Source organism: Salarias fasciatus, chromosome 13 (assembly GCF_902148845.1).
Source record: "Salarias fasciatus chromosome 13, fSalaFa1.1, whole genome shotgun sequence".
NCBI classification, from domain to species: Eukaryota; Metazoa; Chordata; class Actinopteri; order Blenniiformes; family Blenniidae; genus Salarias; species Salarias fasciatus.
In genome coordinates, this window is record NC_043757.1 from 26223577 (window position 1) to 26245251 (window position 21675).

The following is a 21675-nucleotide window of genomic DNA, read 5'->3' on the forward strand; positions in this document are numbered from 1 at the left end:
ACATTTGCGCTCTGTCCCCCCGGAGGGAGGCGGAAAAATAACTCCTTCAGTGTGCTCTCGGAGCGTCTTCCTTCAGCCAAGCATGCAGAGTCACTTTGAAAAGCGGCGGCGAGAGGAACATTTAAAACAATAATTGCCTTTGAACGGCCTCGGCGAAGATGACCCGTGGTGCGACCCGCCATGCATGTGTAATCTCATTAGGGGGACCGAATGGATGGCCATCAGCTCGTTTACAAGATTAGATGACAAACGAACCCCCGCCCAGCCCACCCCCACTTCAACAGCCTTCCCTTGTTAAGCACTGCGCCATGCGGGCTGAGGTGAGCATTCAGACACCAGCACACTATCAAAGACCGGATCGTCGAAAAACACCTCTATTCTATATTTACATGCAAACTATTATCCTTTCTCACAAAAAAAACTCTCAATGACATGTTTTTTTTTAAGCCTTTATATTTGAGTACGCTGCACTAAAATACTAAACCACAGTGAAGCAACATTTTAATGTGTGTAAAGAAAAAAAAAAAAGCTTTTTTCTGGAAAACAACCAAGTGCAACAAAAACGTGTCAAAATGCCGCAACACAGGTTAGAAAAACCTGCAGTAATATTATTGCTAAAGCAAATGGGTGCCGTTCCAGGGGTCATAATAGCGATGTTAATTATCCAAAATGATTTCTTTCTTTCCTTTTTTTTTTTTTTTTTGGTTAAAAGCTATTTTGCTGTGCTGCGTCGTCGCCAACAAATAAATTACAAAACATCCCATTAATATGTAAACAGGTTAGGTGGGTTGTGAAAATACACACACACACACACACACACACACAAACACACACACACAAAATTGGGACATATCACCTGCTAATTACTGGCAGTGCAAATATGACAAATTAACAGTGATACTAAAAGGATGTCACGGTTTTACGGGGAAGCTTTTATAAGTCGACGCACTGCAATTTACCTCTAATAGCCAGAAAGAGAGAGTCGGAGAGGGTGGGGTTGGAAGGAGGGGGACACACACACACACACACACACACACACACACACACACACACACACACACAAAGAAATATCTGCAAAAGAAAAAGTAGACGCTCGAGAGGACGAGCTTACAAGACGTATAATTTCCCTCCCGCTACGAGAACAGCAAGTTACATTAACGAGAGATATTCTTTTATCTTTTATCCACAAAGACGACAAAGAAGTGAGGAAGAATGGAGCGTAAACGAGACGTGATTGTGTTTAAGAGTGTGCAGATGAGGCATTTCTTACACAAGATTCTCGTCTTTCCTTCATTTTCTTTCTCTTTTTTTTGGGTTGCCCCTCTTGGCCTCAATTTCTGTACACAAACACACTTATCCCGAATGACCAACCGTTTGGAAAGGCAGCGAAATTATGGATCATTAAAATCGGCACAAATTGCCACTAATTGTGGGCACCTGCAGTGGATCTAACCTGTGAATATCATTTGCATCATCAGGAGCAAGGAGGATTTATTTATTTATTCCTCCGCACTCCCCCTCCTTCCTCTTCCTAATCTCTTCGGCTCCAACAACAATGCCGCACTTCTTCCTACTTCGGTCCAATCAGAGGATCGCACTGACACGTTTCTTTCCATTATTGATCAGTTCACACTGCATAGCACCAAAGCTAAGATGGCAGCCACGGCGCTGCTCCGTCATCTCGCCACAGTATTTCCAGGCAGAACGTACCTTGCACATCAAGTGAAAGCATAACGGAAACAGATGCACGCTCTGTGGCACGGGAATTACAAACTGCTGCCTTGGAGAAAACAGTGCTATTCTTCTCAACAATACTAGAACATTTCAGGAACTCAAAGGAACATACGGCGCTGTAATGTTCATAAAGCTCTCGAAATCCATTTGATATCCACACATCTATTTTCATACTTTAAACTCATTGTTGATTGAACATCTAGTGCTCCTTCTTAGAGCCTTTAAAATGCTTTCCAAACAAATCTACCACCAGTTGATCACTCTGGAGACCCGGAGACATTCCTCCGATTGAAAACCTCGCCTTTATCGTCATAGTTCTAATCGAAACAAATGGAGTCTTTCCAAATAGCTTAGCCTCTCAAGCTGTTTGGTTCGGGATAACAAAATGTTGTGTTTTCAGCTGGAAAGATGTAAAGTACGTTCCACAACCAGAATGCAAACAGCAGCTTTTATTCTGCCGTTTCATCTGAACAAGTGCTGCAAACGGCAACGTAGTGGAACATATACACGACGTTTCAAGGTTCTTAATTTTTGTGCAGTGCCTGAGGAAAATATATTCATGAGGTTCATTAAAAAAAAAAAAAAAAGCCACAGACACGTGTACCGCTGCAGAACAGAGACAATTATCCAGCCTTAAATTAGTATATTTTGTTTTCAGATGAAAATGTGAGCAAAATCTGAAGCACAAGGCCCAACTCTTGAGGTATTACTCTCCTTTCTGACTCGCAGCTCCGACTTGTCTCCACGCTGATTGAAACTGTAAGGTTAATGGATTTTAGAGTAGGCGACCGCTCCACTCTGTCTCCCTGTAATATACTCCCATCAGCCACTTCATTAGGCAAACTCTCCACCAGTCCAAGGTAGAAAAATGAAGTGAGAAAGCGGAATGGAGACCGCAAGATGAAGATAGATAGGGTTGGAGAGAGGGAAAGAAAGAGATGAGACCTCGGTAATCCCCTCGGTTTAAGTTTCGATAGAGGTGACAAACTTTTCAGGTGACGCCTGGTTTAGAACGGGCAGCAGTGGGAGGGATAAATAAAAGCATCCGTTTCTTCCTGGAGAGTAAATTTCAGAGCCGTGCAGCCGCTTTGGTGAAACTCCAGAGAACAGACACACACACACACACACACACACACACACACACACACACACACACACACACACTTTCGGAAACGTCCTAACACTCAATAGCAGCCATGCTACAGTGACAAGCACAGACATTAAGCCCTATTAAGCCAAGGGCATTGCCTGGACACTTATGTGGTGCTAGATGGGAGAGGGAGGCAGTGCGGCAGCTTGGCTCATGTTTCATGACTGTGTGTGTGTGTGTGTGTGTGTGTGTGTGTGTGTGTGTGTGTGTGTGAGAGAGAGAGAGAGAGAGAGGAGAGTGTATGTGTGTAGCAAGTTTCCCCTGGTTCTATAAATCCCTCTCAAAAGCGAGTGTAGCACTCTGATCCGATGGATGTCCGAGGGGCTGAAGCAGAGCCAAACTGACCACACACCCGGAGAAAACACTGGAAGCGTCACACACCGACATCACTGACGAGAGAACACAAAGCCTCTCGCCACATTTCAGTTTAGGATTCTATTAGATATATAATGAAGTGGCTTGGTGACCAGTGCTCCTGGGCCGTCTAGGCTCCAGAGGCCGGAGAGGATCATAACAGGCTGACTGGGTCAAACATCCGATTGGGGAACAGTAGATCAGTGGCTCCTTTCTCAATGGGAAGGTTGCAAGTTAGATCCCCCACCCCACCCTGCCCAGACACCTGAGTGTCCTTGTGCAAGATACTGAAGACTGCATCAGGATTGGTTCTCAAAATGAGATCTCTGAGTGTTTCTTTTCTGTCACACTGTGACAAATAAACCTGGAGTCTCTGTAGACCATGAGTCCAGAGAAGGCCATTGTTGGCATGGCGTTTTGATTGGTCAGAACATCAGACTGCAGAACAGTGGATCACTCCGTCAGAGAGCAAGCCTCAAAGCGCAGGTCTGTGTCACGGAACAGGCTGATCTGGAGATGAACGCAGCAGAGCAAAGACTGCATGACCCTTGCTTTACTGTCTTTTCCCACACATACTGACAATTGCATTAAAATTAATTACGGCAGAGGTCAGACGGGTTATGTGAGAATGAAAACAGAGAAAAAAGCAACAGTGTTTATGTGTGTGGCCATGATCTGAGGGTCAAAGTGTCTCTTGTTGGGTTAAATATACACCCCATGAGACAAAAGACAGACTTTTATTTGCCTGAAAATGGTTTTTATTGTTAGAAGCTCATCTCCGCCGATGCCTCTGGCTGCAGTCTGTGCACCTTGAAGAGAGCGTCTCTTTACAGCGGCAGCTGTGGCGTTTATGTCCTCTCTCATGAATCCACCTCAGAACGTCACGAGTGTCTGTTCCTCCGCCAGTCATTCTGTCCTGTAAATTAGCTGGACGGCCACTATTACATCTCTGTCCAACCAGCTGGAGAAGGAAAATGGCTGCCAGGTCTTGGCGAGCAGCTGAGACAGACCAACAACTCTCTGACTGGCCTCGTCGATTTCATTTGTTTCTCCGTTCTCCGCTTGCTTTTCTTCCGTTCTTCATCCCTCAGGATAGCTTTTCCCTTCCCCTCTTCTCTTACATTTTGCATTTTTCCATGCTCCACCGGACCCTCCTTCACAGTCGTCCCTCCAAGCCCCCCTCCCACTCTGCTGGTGTCCTTGGCCGGGTCCACCTCTGGGTGAGATGATAGTAATTGAGGTAATGGAACATTGCTAAAACAGGATTAGGTACGCATACTGGGAGTGAGGGACAATGTCCCTTAATACAATTTGGGATTTCCATCCGAGCCTCAGGCTTTCAGGATCTGCTGCTTATATTTACATCTGCACGTCGCTTCTCGCCCTGGATCTCACCCCGCTTTGCTTTTTCTCCCTTAAAGGGATACCTGGCTGTTTCTCTCCACAGGTTTATTATTCTTCACCATGTCTGTCCGACGTGGGGTGGTCTGGGTCACGTAATGCCGCACTAATAGGCTTGCAACAGCTTTCACTCTAAAAATCTAATGCAGATGTGACGAGAAAAGCTCAAGGAAACGTCCTTATTAATTAAAACAAATGCAGTTTTCAAGGATTTCGAATTTTTTTTCCTTTAGTTTTGGCAAAATCCGAGAAATGGACGGACCTTCTGACTTCAGCTCTTCCACCACCGTTATTATTGAACTGTCGTCATTCAAGGAAGACCTGAACAAACTCTGTAAGGCTTTCTAAAATGTGGTTCGGTTAACCCTAACCCTGCCCTCAAGAAATGAACTTGAAAAGTCCCCAAACGGCGAGGTTAAGAGATCCGACAGGTTAGTGCCAGGTCAACCCAGAACATTAACGCCACCAGCGCAGAAATTATTACAGAACATTTCCAGGATTCTCACAATGTCATCGCTCAAAGCATGTAGCTTTTAAATCATGCACGTGAACGCACCACTTCAACACGAGCTCATGAGAGCAAACTTTAATCTGACAGCAAAGTCGATTCTTCGATCCGTCCGATCAAAAGTGAAAAACATTCAATGCCATCCTGCTGAAGTGTTTAATTAGAAAGAGGCTGCAGCGTCATTTCAGATGAACAAGCTCAAAGTCAGTAAAACCGCAAATTCAACACCTGAGAGACAGAATCAAGTCTCACTGCCTTGTGGCGTTCCTTTAAAATACCTCGGTCAGTGCGAACATGCATGACAATAACTATTATGAGTAAATGTGTGAAATATTGTGAACACAGAACTGAGTGATAATCACTTTTTCTCACCCTACATTTGGATTTTCTGTGCCAATCAGCACTCACATCCCCATATCTCATGACTCCCGCTATACACTAGCAGCGTAACTGATACACTGTCCTACTTAAATAAAAACCTCTTTTGTGACTCCGGGAGGAGGCCACACCAGAGAAAATGATTTTCAAACGCCTTCTGCAGAACACTGTGGACCCCCCGGCCGTCCTCCACCAATGAGAAACAACAGCTGTGGCTGGCTGTTCCTTATATTTCCCCACTAAAGTACCTCACCATATCATTGTTGGCATGTGAAAATTCTGTCAGCCTAATTATGGCCCTTTTCATACTTTAATCTGTGAACTGTGTGTTCTAGCTGGGGCTGAGGAAATTCACCCTCGGGCTTATGAACCGAACCGTTTCAAATCCGTGAGGATGAAACTCAAAAACACAAGGTGGGTAAGTGGAAAACAAGCGGCATTCTTCCACATTGTCACTAAATTCCTCTAATTGCTGTTGTGGCATCATAAGCTGTCATACCAGCGGAGCGACTTTAATCCTGCGGCGGCATCCTGTGCGGTCCAGAGAGGAGGAATCCACGCCGTCCTCCTCCCCAATTATCCTCCCCGCTATGCGAGAGCCTCCTTCCTAACTGGACAGCAAACAATCTGAAGGCAAACAGTGGCAGCTGGTGTCCTGTCCGCTCGCTGAGGGGAGGAACAACAACACCGCTCCAGAAAGACGGCGCTCGGCTCGGAGGGACCTCAGCCTCCATTACCGGCTGCCAGTCAGACCAGATCAGCAGCAGCCTCGTCGAGGTGCGGATGTCGATGCAAAGGAGGGCTGTGTGAACAAAACGTACAGCGGCGACCGGAGAATGGGGAGGGATGCAACGCTGCATCGCCGACCACAGCCGCTCGCTCCCTGGAGAAAGGATTTAATCTCAGCATTCCAGAAACGATTCACTGATGTTTGCGTCTGTGAGCCCGAGAACCCTTTGACCCAATCTAAGCTTTTTTTTTTTCTCCCTTTCTTTACAAAAATAGCGACAGCTGTGCAAACACAGGTAACCAAAAGGTTGGGCAACGGCGTTGCTTTGACCTTCTCCGGGTGCTCGGGGAAACCGTTTGTCACTCCTGACGTGTAGAAAACCAAGGGCAGCACCAAGAATGCGTTCCGTATCCCCAATCGTGTGATCGAATGCCTCGAAACTTCACAAACTCGAGCTGCACTCATAAGTCACTGAGGTCCTGGAGACAATTCAAGGAGACAGAGGAATGTGGCGAGGCGAGCTTTTCAATCTCCGGCTTTTCAAAACACTTTGGAATCTGCCTTCAGACTTTCTCAGATGATGCATCAATACTTTGTTTAAATCTCGCCGAGCGAGCCCTTGACGAGCGCCGCGACCTCCGAGACGTGCTCGTTGTTCCCGGTGCACCTCGGCTCTTAAAGGGTTAATGCATGTACCGTTTCGGGTTGATCAGTACTCGATCCAACACAAAGGAATCTATTCTTCTGGCCCAGTCAAGGCCTGGATTTGTTTATATGGGTCAAGTCTTTTTATCAGTTTATTTATTTTGAGTTTTGAATTGTAATTCTTCAGCGTGACCTCAGGAAATCCATTTATCACCTGAATCCCTAGCGTGATAAGGACGGCACTTTCACTTATGAATCTCCTATTGTACCACTGAGGATGACATTTTTGCCCAGTTTTCTGAGAACTGTGATTCACCTTTTAAAAAGCGACAAAAACTGTAAACATAAGGCACCACTTAAACTTGAAGCTTGTATTTATGTGACAAAACCTTCAGGACGTCCGTCACAAAGACGTCTGCTGCTGTGAAACACTTCATCATTGTGATGGTAATGCTTCCATCTTTGAATTCATCAGCAGCCTTTAGAAAGAATGTAGGAGTCAGACTTACACTCCATGTTATGTTTTTCTGCAACACAGATAAGAAGTCCTGCGGTATTATCAGAATCGCATCTCATTTAGCCAATAAGTCAAGTCTCATGTACCTTTCTTTGATATATCCATACATCACACACTGAGATACTGTCACATTCTTCTCAAATTCATCAAATATTCCTCATATTCCAGGAGAGTCGACTGCATTTCTGTTCAAACTTCGTCTATTGACACTGCAAACATGCATATTTATATTAGTTGAGATTTAATTCAAAAGGAAGTCTTCAGTCGCACAGTTCAGCGGAGAACTGCGGTTGAAGCTAAACCAGACCCGATGCTCCCCTCTGATAAATTCACATTACTTTACATTATAGTGACGCATTTACAGAGATCAGAGGAAGATGTTTCTGGAATTCTATACGTTTAAATAGCATGCAAAGCAGGGGAGTATATACGTATGCAGAAAATGTATCAGAGAACGCCTCCATGTAAAGTTTGGTGAAAAAAAAAAAAGTGCAAAAGCTCAAAAGTAATTATCTTTTTTTTTTTTTTTACTTCAAAAGAAAGCAGCTCAATCGGCAGTGAAGCTGTCAGATTGACAGACCTTTAATCAAGGTGAACATCAAAAATACCGTCGCTGGTAAAAAAAAAAACAACAACCCATAAACACAACTCTGAATAGCTCCAAACAACTGTAGCAAATAGGCGTCTGCAGGCCTGGCGATAATGATGCGGTGTGGCTTGACTTTCTTTTTTATATATAGAAGAAAGAACTACGACTGCATTTGAATTACCAAAAACAACAATGAATTATTGAGCCTGTCTGAATGCATGCTGGGTGTGTGTGTGTGTGTGTGTGTGTGTGTGTGTGTGTGTGTGTGTGCGTGTGTATGCATGGATGTGCACGGGAAAGTGTGTCGCTGCCCTCCTGCTAAACAGCACTACACTCCGAGGCTGATGAGCAAAAATATCAATACCGTCTGTCCCCGTCACTGCGGGTGTATGCGTGTGTGTATGTGTGTGTGTGTGTGTGTGTGTGTGTGTGTGTGTGTGTGTGTGCATGTGCACGGGATATATCAATACCTTCTGTCTCTGTGTTTGAAACCCCTGCTGGGCTGCAAACTGCGCTATCTGCAACTCTCTCACCAGTCTAACTGTGTGTGTGTGTGTGTGTGTGTGTGTTGTGTGTGTGTGTGTGTGTGTGTGTGCGCGCGTGTGTGCGTGTGTGTGTGCGTGTGTGCGTGCGCACGTGTGTGTCCATCGAGGCACCCATTATAGCTGCCATGTGACAAGTTTCCTTTTCTCTCTCTTTGTAACGCGTACAAATGCAAACCCTATGCTTCTCTCTCTCTCTCTCTCTCTCTGTCTCTCTCTCTCTCTCTCACACACACACACACACACACGGACACACACACTAGTAATGTATCTCGTAAAGTCTGTTCTAATGACACAGCCCGGGCCCTTAAACTGTGTTTATAAATGTAATTAAATGGACCGGCCTTTGTAGAAGCATCCAAGCACACTGTAGCAATGATCCTGCATGTGTGTGAGCGTGTGTGTATGTGTGTGTGCGTGTGTGTGTCCATTTGGAAGACCGGTACTCATGATGGCAGGGACAGCCTCCACTTAACCCTAAACCACCATGGTGAAATTACAGAGCATCCAAATTACAGCACTTATGTGAGCACAGAGAGAGAGAGAGAGTTGGGTTTGAAAGAGGAAACTTCATCCTCACACACACACACACACACACACACACACACACACACACACACACACACACACACACAGTGACTCAGTGCGCGGACCTCTGTTCTGTATACCGATGCGAAAACAGTCTTTCAACTGCTAATCTGTTGCAGATTGCCGACCTTAATCGGATTGCATGAGGCGACTTTGGGTTGATTTGGAGGGGATCGCTGAAGGACTCGCGCAAAAGTTTGATGGATCGCTTCTTTTATTGGACCTATAATCACCATGCTGTGGAGATTTTGGTTCAGGTCTTCGGTACTCTTCAGCATTAGGGCTGGACAGACGTATGTTTATGCGTCTCTGACCGTGTTAAAACCCGTCGGTCCCTTTAAAGACGCAGAAGCTCTTACTGGTACAGTTTCCTGAAACACCAGATCCTTCTTCTGAATCTGGCTCTTCGGTGACTTCTAAAAGTCCAGATAAATACCCGATAAGCCCTTGAACTGGATTTGCTTCTCAAAGCTGTGAAGGCTCCATCAGTGTGTGAGCGGCACACGCGCCCCGGACCGGACGGCTAAGTCAGGATCCCGTCCAGAAAGCGCCGCTAAGCCCTCAAAGGTGAATCATCACTCTCACCGGTCAACTCCGGTCAGCTGTCCTTGATACCGGCGCAGAGCGCCCGGCAGCTGCTCGTTAAAATTTCAGTGGAAGGCAGCAACGCTCCGGGAAACTATGGAGAGGAGACCTCGGAGCTGGAAGCTCATCCCAGGAAACACTAATGGTTTGAATCAGGATAAACTCATGGGCCAAACCAAGCCATGCCATGCCAGACCACATCAAACCAGACTAAACCAGACCAGACTAGACCAGGCTACACCAAACCCAAAACCAAGGCAAACCAGGCAAAACCAAGCCAAACTGGACTAAACCAAACCAGACCGAACCAAAAAAACCAAACCAAGCCAGACCAAACCAGTCCAAACTAGTTCTCACCAAACCAGAGCAAACCAAGCCAGACTAAACCAAAAAACCAAACCGGGTGAGACCAAACGACACCAAACCAAAAAACCAAGGCAAACCAGACCAAGCCACAAGAAACCAGAGCACACCAAACCAGTCCAAAGCAAACCAGACCAGATTAGACCAGACTACACCAAACCCAAAACCAAGCCAAACCAGACAAAACCAAATGAAACCAGCACAACCAAACCAGTCCAAACCAGAGCAAACCCAACCCACTTCAGAGCGCTGATATCCTTTATTGACTCAAGATGAATAATGAATCAAATAAAACTCGTCGGCTTCTTTTCCTGCACGAGGACTCAACGTCTTGAAAGCGACAGAAAAAGCTCGACTGTTGCTTCATGATCGCTTCAGCGTCTTCATTTTCCAAAGCAGACAGTTCTTCATTTAACTGAGGTCTGGCGAACCCCAAAGTGGGCCGCAGACCAGAAGTTGGAAACCAAAACCCAATGAGAACAAGATTTAATTAAGCTCAGTAATTTGTTAACATGGGAACAATTCAGAGGGTGAAAACCTTCAGAGATGAAATCCTCAAGCACTTTGGTCTCCAGAAGATTATTTTAAAATCCTTCTTCTCCCCCGCTGGTTGTTTTTACCTTAATTAATTAATTGATTAATCAAATATTGATTCCCTGGTTTTATATTTCACATTTAACAATTCACACACACGTTTAAAGGAATAAAAATTATCATAAAATGAGGCGTCATAAATTAATGAATGTGATCTGAATGGTTTCTGACAACAAATCAAATTATTGATTTAAATTTAAATAATTGAATTTGCTTCATTGGTTTTAGTGAAAATTCATTGAAAATGATGATTAAATCAGACTGCAAACTCAAAAATAGGAATGCGATACGGAGAGAGATCAGTGGAGGTTACTTTAATTGTCAGTGAAACACGCACACACACACACACACACACACACACACACACACACACACACACACACACACACACACGTGTCTAAAATCCCTGATGAGACAAGGGTGCACACTGAGAGGAAGCAGGTTTTCTTTAGTACCACAAGCAAGAGGTTGGTGGCCCTGAAGACACATACACACACACACACACACACACACACACACACACACACACACACACACACACACACACACACACAAAGCCGGGCTGATATTGAGTGATCTGCAGGGACCTGCAACAGCTGCCAAGCAGGACAATTCAGTCATCAGTGTGTGTGTGTGTGTGTGTGCGCACATCGCAGTGACCACAGTGGGAGATCACTCTGAGCCGAGCAAACACCTCAGCTGGCCAGACACACACACACACACACAGCACAAATACAGCGCTTTGCTTCCTCTCTTCATCTAATCCCTCCTCCGCCCAGTCGGTCTCATCCCTCCATCTGTCCGTCAGCACTGCATACAGGTGGCTGTCCTGTCGTCCTCCCGTCGCTCCCTCCATCCCTCCTTCATGTCTCTCCCCTCCTTCACAGCCTTCTCCACCAGCTTACCACTCTCCGACAAGACAAAAAGAGGAGGAGGAGGAGGAGGAGGAGGAGGAGGAGGAAGAGAGGGGAAAATCATGGAAATCAAGACGAGGGAGTGTGTGTGTGTGTGTGTGTGTGTGTGTGTGTGTGTGTGTGTGTGTGTGTGTGTGTGTGTGTGTGTGTGATAAAAGCAGAAGAGCATGACGAGAGCCTCACAAAAATACAAGATAAAAACCCACCCACACACACACACACACACAGACACACACACACACACTTCCAGCAACATGTGGACAAGCTGCGACTCGACTGAAGAAGCCGCTGCCAAAAAACCTTTTGCCGGCCTTTCTCTCCGTCTCTCGCCAACACTCTTCCTTCCTCACGTCTCCCTCTCATCCCCCCATCCTCCCCTCATCCCTCCATCCTTCTCTCATCCCTCCATCCTCTTCTCATCCCCCCATCCTAACCTCACCATTCCATCCTCCCCTCATCCCTCCATCCTCCGTTCATCCCTCCTTCCTCTCCTCCTCCCTGCATCCTCCCCTCATCCCTCCATCCTGCCCTCCCAGGTGGGAAGCACTCAGCGCCGCCTCTTTAATTGTATTCATCCAACAAGGCCAATCGATAGAGGACATATTTAATACAAATTTATGACTATTAGCCATCAGCGATAAAAAGCCTCTCTCTCTTTTTTTCCTTTGCTTGTGGTGAAAGAGAGAAGGATAGCATGAGGAGGAGGAGGAGGAGGAGGAGGAGGAGGAAGGAGAGGAAATACAAGCCATCCTGCTTTTAACACAAACAGCCTCCCACAGTCTCGCTGTCCGACCTTGGAGAGATACGGTTTGAGCTAGCAACAAAAACACAGCATCTCCACATTTCTTCTTTTTTTTCTTCTTCTTCTTCTTCTTTTCACAGACAAAGCTTTAACTTCAAGTGGGTCTCGGGTGTATTTTGGATTTTTTTTTTATGTAGCATTAGAGGATTTCTGAGGATGGACTCGGGCACTAGCTGGGAACTTTTGGCAGGCGATAGATAAAATTACATTGGACGAGTGTGTGTGTGTGTGTGTGTGTGTGTTTTTGTTTGTTTTTTACCAGATGTTAGTGTAGTAAATTTATTCGACTGGACTGGAATTACATAAGCCGACGGTCTGTGTGATAACCTTCACAGGCGGTGCGGAGTCGGGTTTGGAGACGTGGCCGGCGCTTGTTGAGGAGGAGTGCTGTGATGAGATAAAGCACAAAGACAAACTCCCCCCTCGGCGCTCCCGTCACAACCCCGTCTGCTTAACAAACACTGGAGGCTTGATTCATTGGCGCTGCAGTCACTACACCCTGAGAGCCCCGATCGATCCCCTCCGCGGACGTTTTCAGGAGAGAGAGAGAGGGAGAGAGAGGGAGAGAGAGAGGCTCGGAGAGGAAAACTCGGAGCGGAGAGGAAGCCAGGAGACAGGCGGAATATACGGCTCTGTTAATAGCAGGCGAGCGCCGCTTTACCTGCCTCTTTAAATCCATTCTGCTGTGCGAGTCGACTGTGACGGTTCCCGGAGAGAGAAGCCCCCTCCACCCCCCCACTGCAGGAAAAACAAGGGGGGGCATGAGCCACAGCCACAGATTCTTCCTTCTTTTCTTTTTTTTTTTTTTTAAGCGTCTGGTAAATCTCAGGGGGCAAAGGTCACCGCGCTCACCCTCTGCAGACAGAGATCGACACGTTTCTTCACCTTCATCATTCAAAATGACCAAAACAATCAAATGTAAAGAAGCACAAAGGTTTATCAAGAATTAATCCTGATCCAGCCGAATAATTAAAGGAGATGTTTTGCTCTAAGTGGGCCGGACTGGTGAAACATGGCGATGCTGAAAAACCAAAAGACAGGCCTGGATGATGTGAAAATGTGTTCACATTGTGTGTATCGTTTGTTTTTCAGTTATCGGTGTTCACAGCTCCTTCCACAGCCCAGAGAAATCCCCACCAGTTGCAGTCTGGCTAACGGCACCGTCAACCAGAGATGTTTCCAGAAGCTAAAGGACCCGAGACGCTTCCCGTCCACTGCTGTCTTCAGGGCAAACACCGCATGAAGCGGAGAATGAAATGGACCAAAGTGCAGCTGCAGAACCAATCAGAACCAGTGTCTGCCTAACACACACACACACACACACACGCGAACACACACACACAGAGGCAGCGGCTCGCGGCTCGGAGGACAAAAAGTCCGCTGAATAATGGAGGAGTGTGAAAAGCAGGAGGAAGGACGGCGGCTCGGAACACCAGCAGCTCGTTCACGTGTGTGTTTTCCTCTTCAAGTGAGAACGGCGTGTGTCGCGTGTTTCTTGTGTCGGCACAGCTTCGTGCGTGCGTGCATGTGCGTGCGTGTGCACCAAAGATGCTCCATTAGCGATTTGGAAAGTGATGTGGGGGCCTGGCATTCCCATCAGGGCCCCGTATGGCCTAAGTGCTGCACCACACACACACACACACACACACACACACACACACACACACACACAAACACAAACACACTCCCAAACCCTTACCAACCCCACCCATTCATGCAACACCCCCCGCCCGCCTTCCTCCTCCAGCCCCTATCCCACCTAGGACGACCTAGCAGCGCCTCTCAGTCCAAAGCGCGCGCGCACACACACACACACACACACACACACACACACACACACACACACACACACACACACACACTCATGGTCCACTAATGACCAAACCCAAACAGCTCCCAAACAACTCTGAAAAGCTATTAGGAGAGGGCATTTTGATGGGGGAAGTGATTTTTTTTTTTTTTATATGCCATTAAAAGCCATGGATAAAATGTGCGTTCGCGTAAATACAGCCACAGGTCGGAAGGGGATAGCCAAACAAGGATAATTGAGAAACCATACGTCCCCCCTGAGATGAAGGTAGAGGAGTGTCCACATGTTGCTCTCTGCACTACTTTCTTTTCACTTTCCGCTCAACTTTTTCCACATTTCGAGACGTTTTTCTGCCGTTTCGTGGCTCCTTCTCCAGATTTCTGCTGGGATTCTGTTGTTTCACGTGAAAAGCGAAGCTGATTCCTGCAGACTCATCTGTTTTTTTGCCCCTTCGTTAAGGATATTCTATGTTTTACACATTCTTTAAGACGCAGTTGACAGTTGACTGAGACAACATGGATCAGTGACGGACCGTCGTTTCAAACATATGGCCTGTGGGCTAAAAGAGGCCCACCAGATGCTCCAACCTGGCCATTTCTGTGAACTGATCAAGAGTCAAACAGATACGACAAATACTAAATAAAGCTCCAGATATCAACATTTCTTAATCATCGTCCTGAAACTTAATCAACTCACCCCAAGATGCAGCTTGTGTGTTTATATATGAGACTTTACTATCTGTAGAATCCTCATTTTAAAGGTTAAAAGCTTCGTTCTAGTCATAAATATTGAGGTCAGGTGAAAAATTCTGTTGAAAATGTTGATTTAAGACCTGAAGCAAATCTCTGAACAGAATAAATAACCTGAAGAACTGAGTTTAAGCTTTAAAAGGTTGTGCGTCAGCTCAAACAGGCTCCGGCCGACACTGCTGATTCAGACTGGGTCTGGAAGACGGAGCTTCAGCTTCACAAGTTACATAAACTCCACTGCAGTTTCTTTCAAACGACCACGAGTTTAGCTCAATTTTACACAGTTTCACAATATCTGAACATTTAAACGAACTCTAAAGGTTGAAGATGTACAAATTAGAGAAAGACGTCTCTGTTAACCATTTCATTGGACTGTTAATGAGTACAGGATATCAGTGGAATCTGAATCCTCCGAGCAATACATCAAATTAAGTAATGGAACCTTAATTAATATATATTTTAACTCCCTTTGACATTTCCATCCCATCTTGAACGGATTAAAGAGAGATTGTTTGATTAAACTGAGCAAAGAGTTCAGTTTAGAAACTTTCCTCAAAATAATCAGAATAAAGACGTCTGTGAAGAACGGTCTGGATTCAGAAGACTGTCAACATCTTCAACCATCACAACAGTTGAACAAGCAAGCTGAAGTCCTGGGTGAGTCTACACACACACACACACACACACACACACACACACACACACACACACACACACACACACACACACACACACACACACACACTCGGGCTCATTCCTCTGGAGCACGGCGTGCCGGGGAATCTCCAGCGGTCAGGTTCAGGCAGGACCGACGTCCAACCACCTCTTTCCTAGAAGGAGGCGCCGCCGCCGTACCTGCTCATTACCGTCCCGCCTCCCTGACTCCCCTCTCTGCTCCACGGCTTCGTCTCCTTCCTCCTCCTCCTCCTCCTCCTCCTCCTCCTGAACCGGAGGAGGAGGAGGAAGCTCGCATCGCAGCCAGCGGAGTGTCGCCAACAGCAGGTCGAACGCCGGTTCAGGAGATTTTTCCTCTCCGTGATGAAAGAGTGTGAAACAACACGAGTGAGGAAGACGCAGGTCGACGCCTCCTGATGAGGAGGTCAGTCTGATGGTGACGCCTGCAGCGTCTGAAGTGACCCAACACAAGAATCAAGCCTCTGGACACACCGAGAGATTCAAACTACCAACCACGCATGTCATTTTCAGACAGAAAACGTTTCAATTCAGTTCAATATCCTTATCTATGCAAACTGAAAAAATCACGGGGGATATGTCACATACATCGAGAAAATCATCTAATATTTGAATTTATTAAACTATTTCAATACCTTAAAAACCAATATGTGTCAAAAGACAGAAGAACTACCGGATGTTGTTTCACTTTTTCATCAAAAAAAATTACCGGTCATTTGAAAACATGATTTAAAATCCCTCCATCAACCTCCTAAACACATCTTTAAATAGCGTTCATTCATTTGACCTTGTTTTTGAAGGTATACTAATGAATAAAATAAAGAATCACACACAAACCACTGGCCATGTTGTCTGATTATTCTGAGGTGTTTTGAACTAATAGCGTTCATGACTGAAAGCTTTTTCTGTGTTTTCTCTTTAGAAATTAAACAATAGCAAATTGTCAAAAATAGAAACAACACAAGACTCGTAAGAACTTCCATCTGTGAAGACACCGACCAATTTACCAAACAGAAGACGTCAGATGAACGCTGGAGGAATAACGATAACGATCCGCACTGTGTCACACTCGGGATGTTGACGGGTGAATTCCCACCAGTTTCCACTCGTTCACATCAACAGGCTTGAATAATGCGATTAATTCCACCTGCATGTCAGATAAAGATGCATAAACACACACACGTCCCGCCAAAACCAGGCGTCTCGCTGTTCCAAACACTGCAGCATGTGTGGCGTGTTTTAATATCCTGTGCTGAATCTTCACTTTTTGTATATGGAGGCTCACAGCGGCGAGTCAGCGACACAAATTCACATTTCCTCACCGCAAAACTTGGTTTTTACTACAGGGCAGCCGCTCCTTGACCCTGTAACGCTCCTTCTGTTTAAAACACTTATACAATCGCTATAATTTTCTGTTTTTCCTTTTTTTCTTTCCAGAGACCTGCTACCTGTAAGACACTCATGCCTCTCTCTCTCTCTCTCTCTCTCTCTCTCTCTCTCTCTCTTCGAGCTGCACGCTCTCTCTCTTTTTCCCATTCCCTGCAGCTGAGCCTTGTAAATCAAGTTGAAACATAGCGCTGCATATGTGTGTGTGTGTGTGTGTGTGTGTGTGTGTGTGTGCTGTATGTTGCCTACTAACCGCTGCCAAAAAATGTGTCCCAACCGCCCCCTTCTCACCTCCCTATACGTCTGCCTATAGGAGGAGGAAGAGCCAGAGGGGACGGAGGCGTGCATGTATGTGTGAGTGTGTGTGGGATTAGGCTCGGCGCTATCTGCCGGGGTCACCCGGGTTGAAGGAACATATCCTAGACGCTTATCTCAAGTGGTGCAGGGAGACAAGCGAAGCACGCTGTCTGCAGGTTTTCTGCTGTAGAGCGAGAAGCTGTGCACGGCTCACACACACACACACACTGCTGCCTTCAACTGTCGGATGAAAGAGAGAGAGACAATACAGGCAGAACGTCCCAGTCGCCACACGTCAAAATGTGCCGTTAGCAGAGAGAGAAATTACATTTTATGTTACGTGGGATTGAGTTTCTCGTTTTTAACCATTACAGCTGAACATTTTCTGAAACAACAGGAAGAAATTCAGGTTTTTTGGAACGTAGCGCTTAGCTTATCACATTCTATCACATTTCATGAATAAAATTGTTTCAGTGTTACAACATAACACTTTATGAACTACAATGTTTCAATTTTATTACAAAGAAAAGACAAACCTTTCTGAAACAGTAAGACATTTTAACATAAAACACCGCTGAATTTTAGGAAATGTACTCGTTATTCTTCAGTGCGATGAAAAAATACATTTTCTGAAGTTATGTAACATGTCATTTTTTAAAATTTTATCAAAATGTGTAGAAAATATTGCGGAAATTTCGTAACATCATTATGTTGACACTAATGTAACATTTCATCTTGATATGACAAAATTCTATGGAGTCTGATCACCTGTCAACATTACCACATGGACATTTTCTGGAAAAAACAATGTTCTTTTTTATAACAATAACATGACAAAAGCAGCAATAACCTGTGAGCAACCGCAGATTTAAAAAAAAATTCTAAAATATATTAAATATATTAGAAATAAAATATATTTTTGACAAATAACAGCATTTCCTGATCATATGTTCTATTATGTGTAGATTTTTTTACAACTATGCAGCAGTTCAGAGATCAATATATGGTACAATATGATAGACTTTCACAGAATGAAGTTATGACTACATTACACTGTGATTCTCTTTAATGTGACGAAGTTTAACATTTTAAAGCACAGAGTGTCGGTCATAAACCCTGATGATATACTTGTTAACATACTGCTGGAGATTACTCACACTGGAGTGAGTGTAAAGAGTAATATTGTCAGGTTATTGAATAAATGCCAGTTTTGTCAGAACACACACCGTCCTGCAGCTGGACGCTGTTTCTACTGCTCCACTCTTCCGGTCTCTGTTTGGTTTTCTCTCCACGTGGACGCGCCACAGTTACGTCACGCTCTCAGGAAAAACAACAACACTCTGAAAGCGTTCCGTCACTCGAAACAAAGCAGACGAACGCAAAAAAGCCTCTTAAACCACGCTGACCTCCTCCTTTCATGTGATCTAAACAGAACAGAGGCGCCGGTCCGGTGCTCCTATTTTGAGCAGCTCGATGCGTAGCTTCTGTTCGGCTGTTCGGCTGACATCGGGCTCCACATCCAGAGGTTTCTCTGCAGCAGGAGCCGGAGAAATAAAAGCAGGCAACTGAAAGACGTCTTTACACCCTGAAACTCTGAGATCAAGACGCCGTCAGACTGAAACAGGAGGGACTTCTGCTCCGATTAGTCGGATGTCGTCTGCAAACGCTCACATGTCCCCGTCGAGGGCGACGTCATGTAAACGCGAGACGTGGAGAAACAAAGAGACGCTTGCATAATACAGCTGGGTGAAGCTGAAGATCGGGAGGATGGAGTCTGTCTTTCTTGTTTTTTTTTTTTTCCCCAGGAGAGGGAGCGTGTCGACAGAACGCCATATTTAGGCCAGACTGGCACGCCGCGAAGACTCGGGCTAACTGCTGCTTTTCGCGCATCGCAGTGACTCCTCTCGCCATCTGCCCTCCGCCTTTGTCTCGGCGTACTTCTCCATCAGCTCCTGACCTCGTGCCTCCAGGTATGAAAGCCGCCGGGTGCTGCGGGGCGCCGCCGGGCGCCACAGGGCGCCGCTCGGCGAGGTCTGAACGGTTCGCTCCTTCAGCCGCAGGTTGGGCGTAATGTCGGGATGATGTGTGTCAGAGAGAGGACCACAACCAGACAGAAGCTCGTTCTCATGGTCCGCTGGTATATTTAGACCAGACACTAACCAACGTGACTCACACACACACACACACACACACACACACACACACACACACACACACGGACGCACAGACGCGCTCATTCATACACAAATGATGCTAAACGTCAGTGGTGGCCGGCTCCGTCTCGCCTGAGCGGGCCTTTCGGGGCTCTCACTACCCCTTTCTTTTGTCTGCTGGAGGCAGATGTGGCGGAGAAACGAGTGAGAAAGAGGAAGTGGCCAGGTGTGAGCCGGATCGGAAGCTCCGTCTCGCCGTCCTGCACGCTCTCACGCCCAGCCGGGAGTTCATGTGTTTCTGAGCGTTCGGAGCCGCCGTGGCACTAAATATACCCTCCGACGTGCATACAGTACATACTGCACCCCGCGCCGACAAAACCTCCCCAGCAGGAAGTGCAGATGCTGACACACGGCTCACGTTAGCCAGGGAGAACGGTTCAAACAGGCTCAGGTCTTCATTCCTGTCAGCCATCAGTGACGCTCACACACCGTGATACTGCTGAGTATCGCCATAATGACGCCGTTCAGATCGCCAGGGCGGATAAAGACAAGCCGGAGCTGCGGCATCGCTTCAGTCACACCAAGTGGTTCTGGGGTCAGTCGCTCCTCTCTCCACGCTGCTCTCATGGAGCCTGAAGGTGTTTCATTGAGCTCAACGGCTCCAGCGGCTCCGGACCGGCGAAAGACTCGCAAACAGCCAGCGGTCCTGCAGCTCCGGCCCGAGGTCAGGGGCCGTGTGAGCGAACAGAGCCCGCTAATCTGAATGGGAGCTTCGTCAGTGTGTGTGTGTGTGTGTGTGTGTGTGTGTGTGTGTTCCTAACCCCAGCATATGAGCCTTCACCCCAATCACAGCCCACCCCCCCCCCCTTTTTTTTTTTTTTTTTTTTTTTTTTGCTGGCAGCCTGCCGTCCAACTTGGCAGACACACACTCGCAAGGGGTATGCTGTGCACGTGTTTGTGTGTGTGCGTGTGTGATTGCACAGGGGAGGGAGGATTATAGATGTTGAACATACACACACACAAATGAGCACCGAGCCCAACTGGTCTGCATGGTGTGTGTGTGTGTGTGTGTGTGTGTTGTAATAAAGCCAGCAATGTTTTACTGGCCCGCTGACATCGTGCATAAAAAGATCAGTGGGCCAAATCCATTAGTGGCATAATTGCATTACATGGTAAATATTCCTAAAAGGTCAATATCTCCACTGGAAGCAGCAGCGGCTTCACAGCGGGCCGGCAGGACACAGCGAGTCCGGGTTTCTCTCTTCATTTTAATATAGAAATGAACAAAACACCACCGGTATCGGTCCAACATGCCATCCACTTCAAACACAAGTTCAAGTGTGTGTGTGTGTGTGTGTGTGTGTGTGTGTGAGGGCTGACAGTGAAACCCACTTTATTTGGGACTTATGTAAAGTGATTCTGGGTATCTGAGATCAGTGTGAGGGATTAAAACGAACTGAGATTCGGTTGAACGGACTCACAGGAGAGTCAAAAATATGGACCTGAACGCTCCTGCGTCACTCCTGTTTGCTTCAAGAGACGCCGGAGCTCCACTGTCTGATCCTGAGAAGTACTGCGCAGCTTTTATCTAACGTTTCGCCTCATTAAAAAAGATGAACGAAACAAATTTAACTGTGAAACCACGTTGTTGAATGTTTAGCTTTAAATATCACTAATAAACTAATATTTTTGTCCATCTCTTGAGTTCGGTGAACTCATCCCAACTTAAATTATTCAGGGTTTTTTTTTTCATCTTTGATCTAAATTTGTTGATTTCTTGCACAAAAAGCAGAATATATGTCTCATGTTGAATATTTTTAAACTTTTCTCAAAGCTCTCATTAAAATGTCAAAGCAGATTCAGTATCGATAAAATGCTTAAGTTTTATCCAAACTTCTGAGACAAAGTGGAGACCAGGAAACACTCAGCTGACCCGAAGGAGCTTTACAGTCAAAACAGTTGCTCTTTCAGTAAAAATGGGATAATAAGTAAAAACTTTTTACTAATCCCGTTTCTCACCCTGGATGTGGAACTCCTTATTTTCCAGATCATCTGAATTTTATGGGACTTAATTGTATATTTTTTTATGTCTGTTTTGCATTAAATGCGTCGAGCAAAATTGGAAAAACAGACGGGCTGAAGAAGCCGCGGTATTAGAGCAACTGGAGGACTCCGAAACACAAAAATCAGCTT

At 46.0% G+C, this 21675-nt stretch overlaps 1 protein-coding gene across 1 annotated transcript in view; it reads right to left on the minus strand.

The window, feature by feature from the left end:
* Positions 1-21675, minus strand: part of bcl11aa (BCL11 transcription factor A a) — a 46929-nt gene that overhangs the window by 4649 nt on the left and 20605 nt on the right. The window lies entirely within an intron of this gene.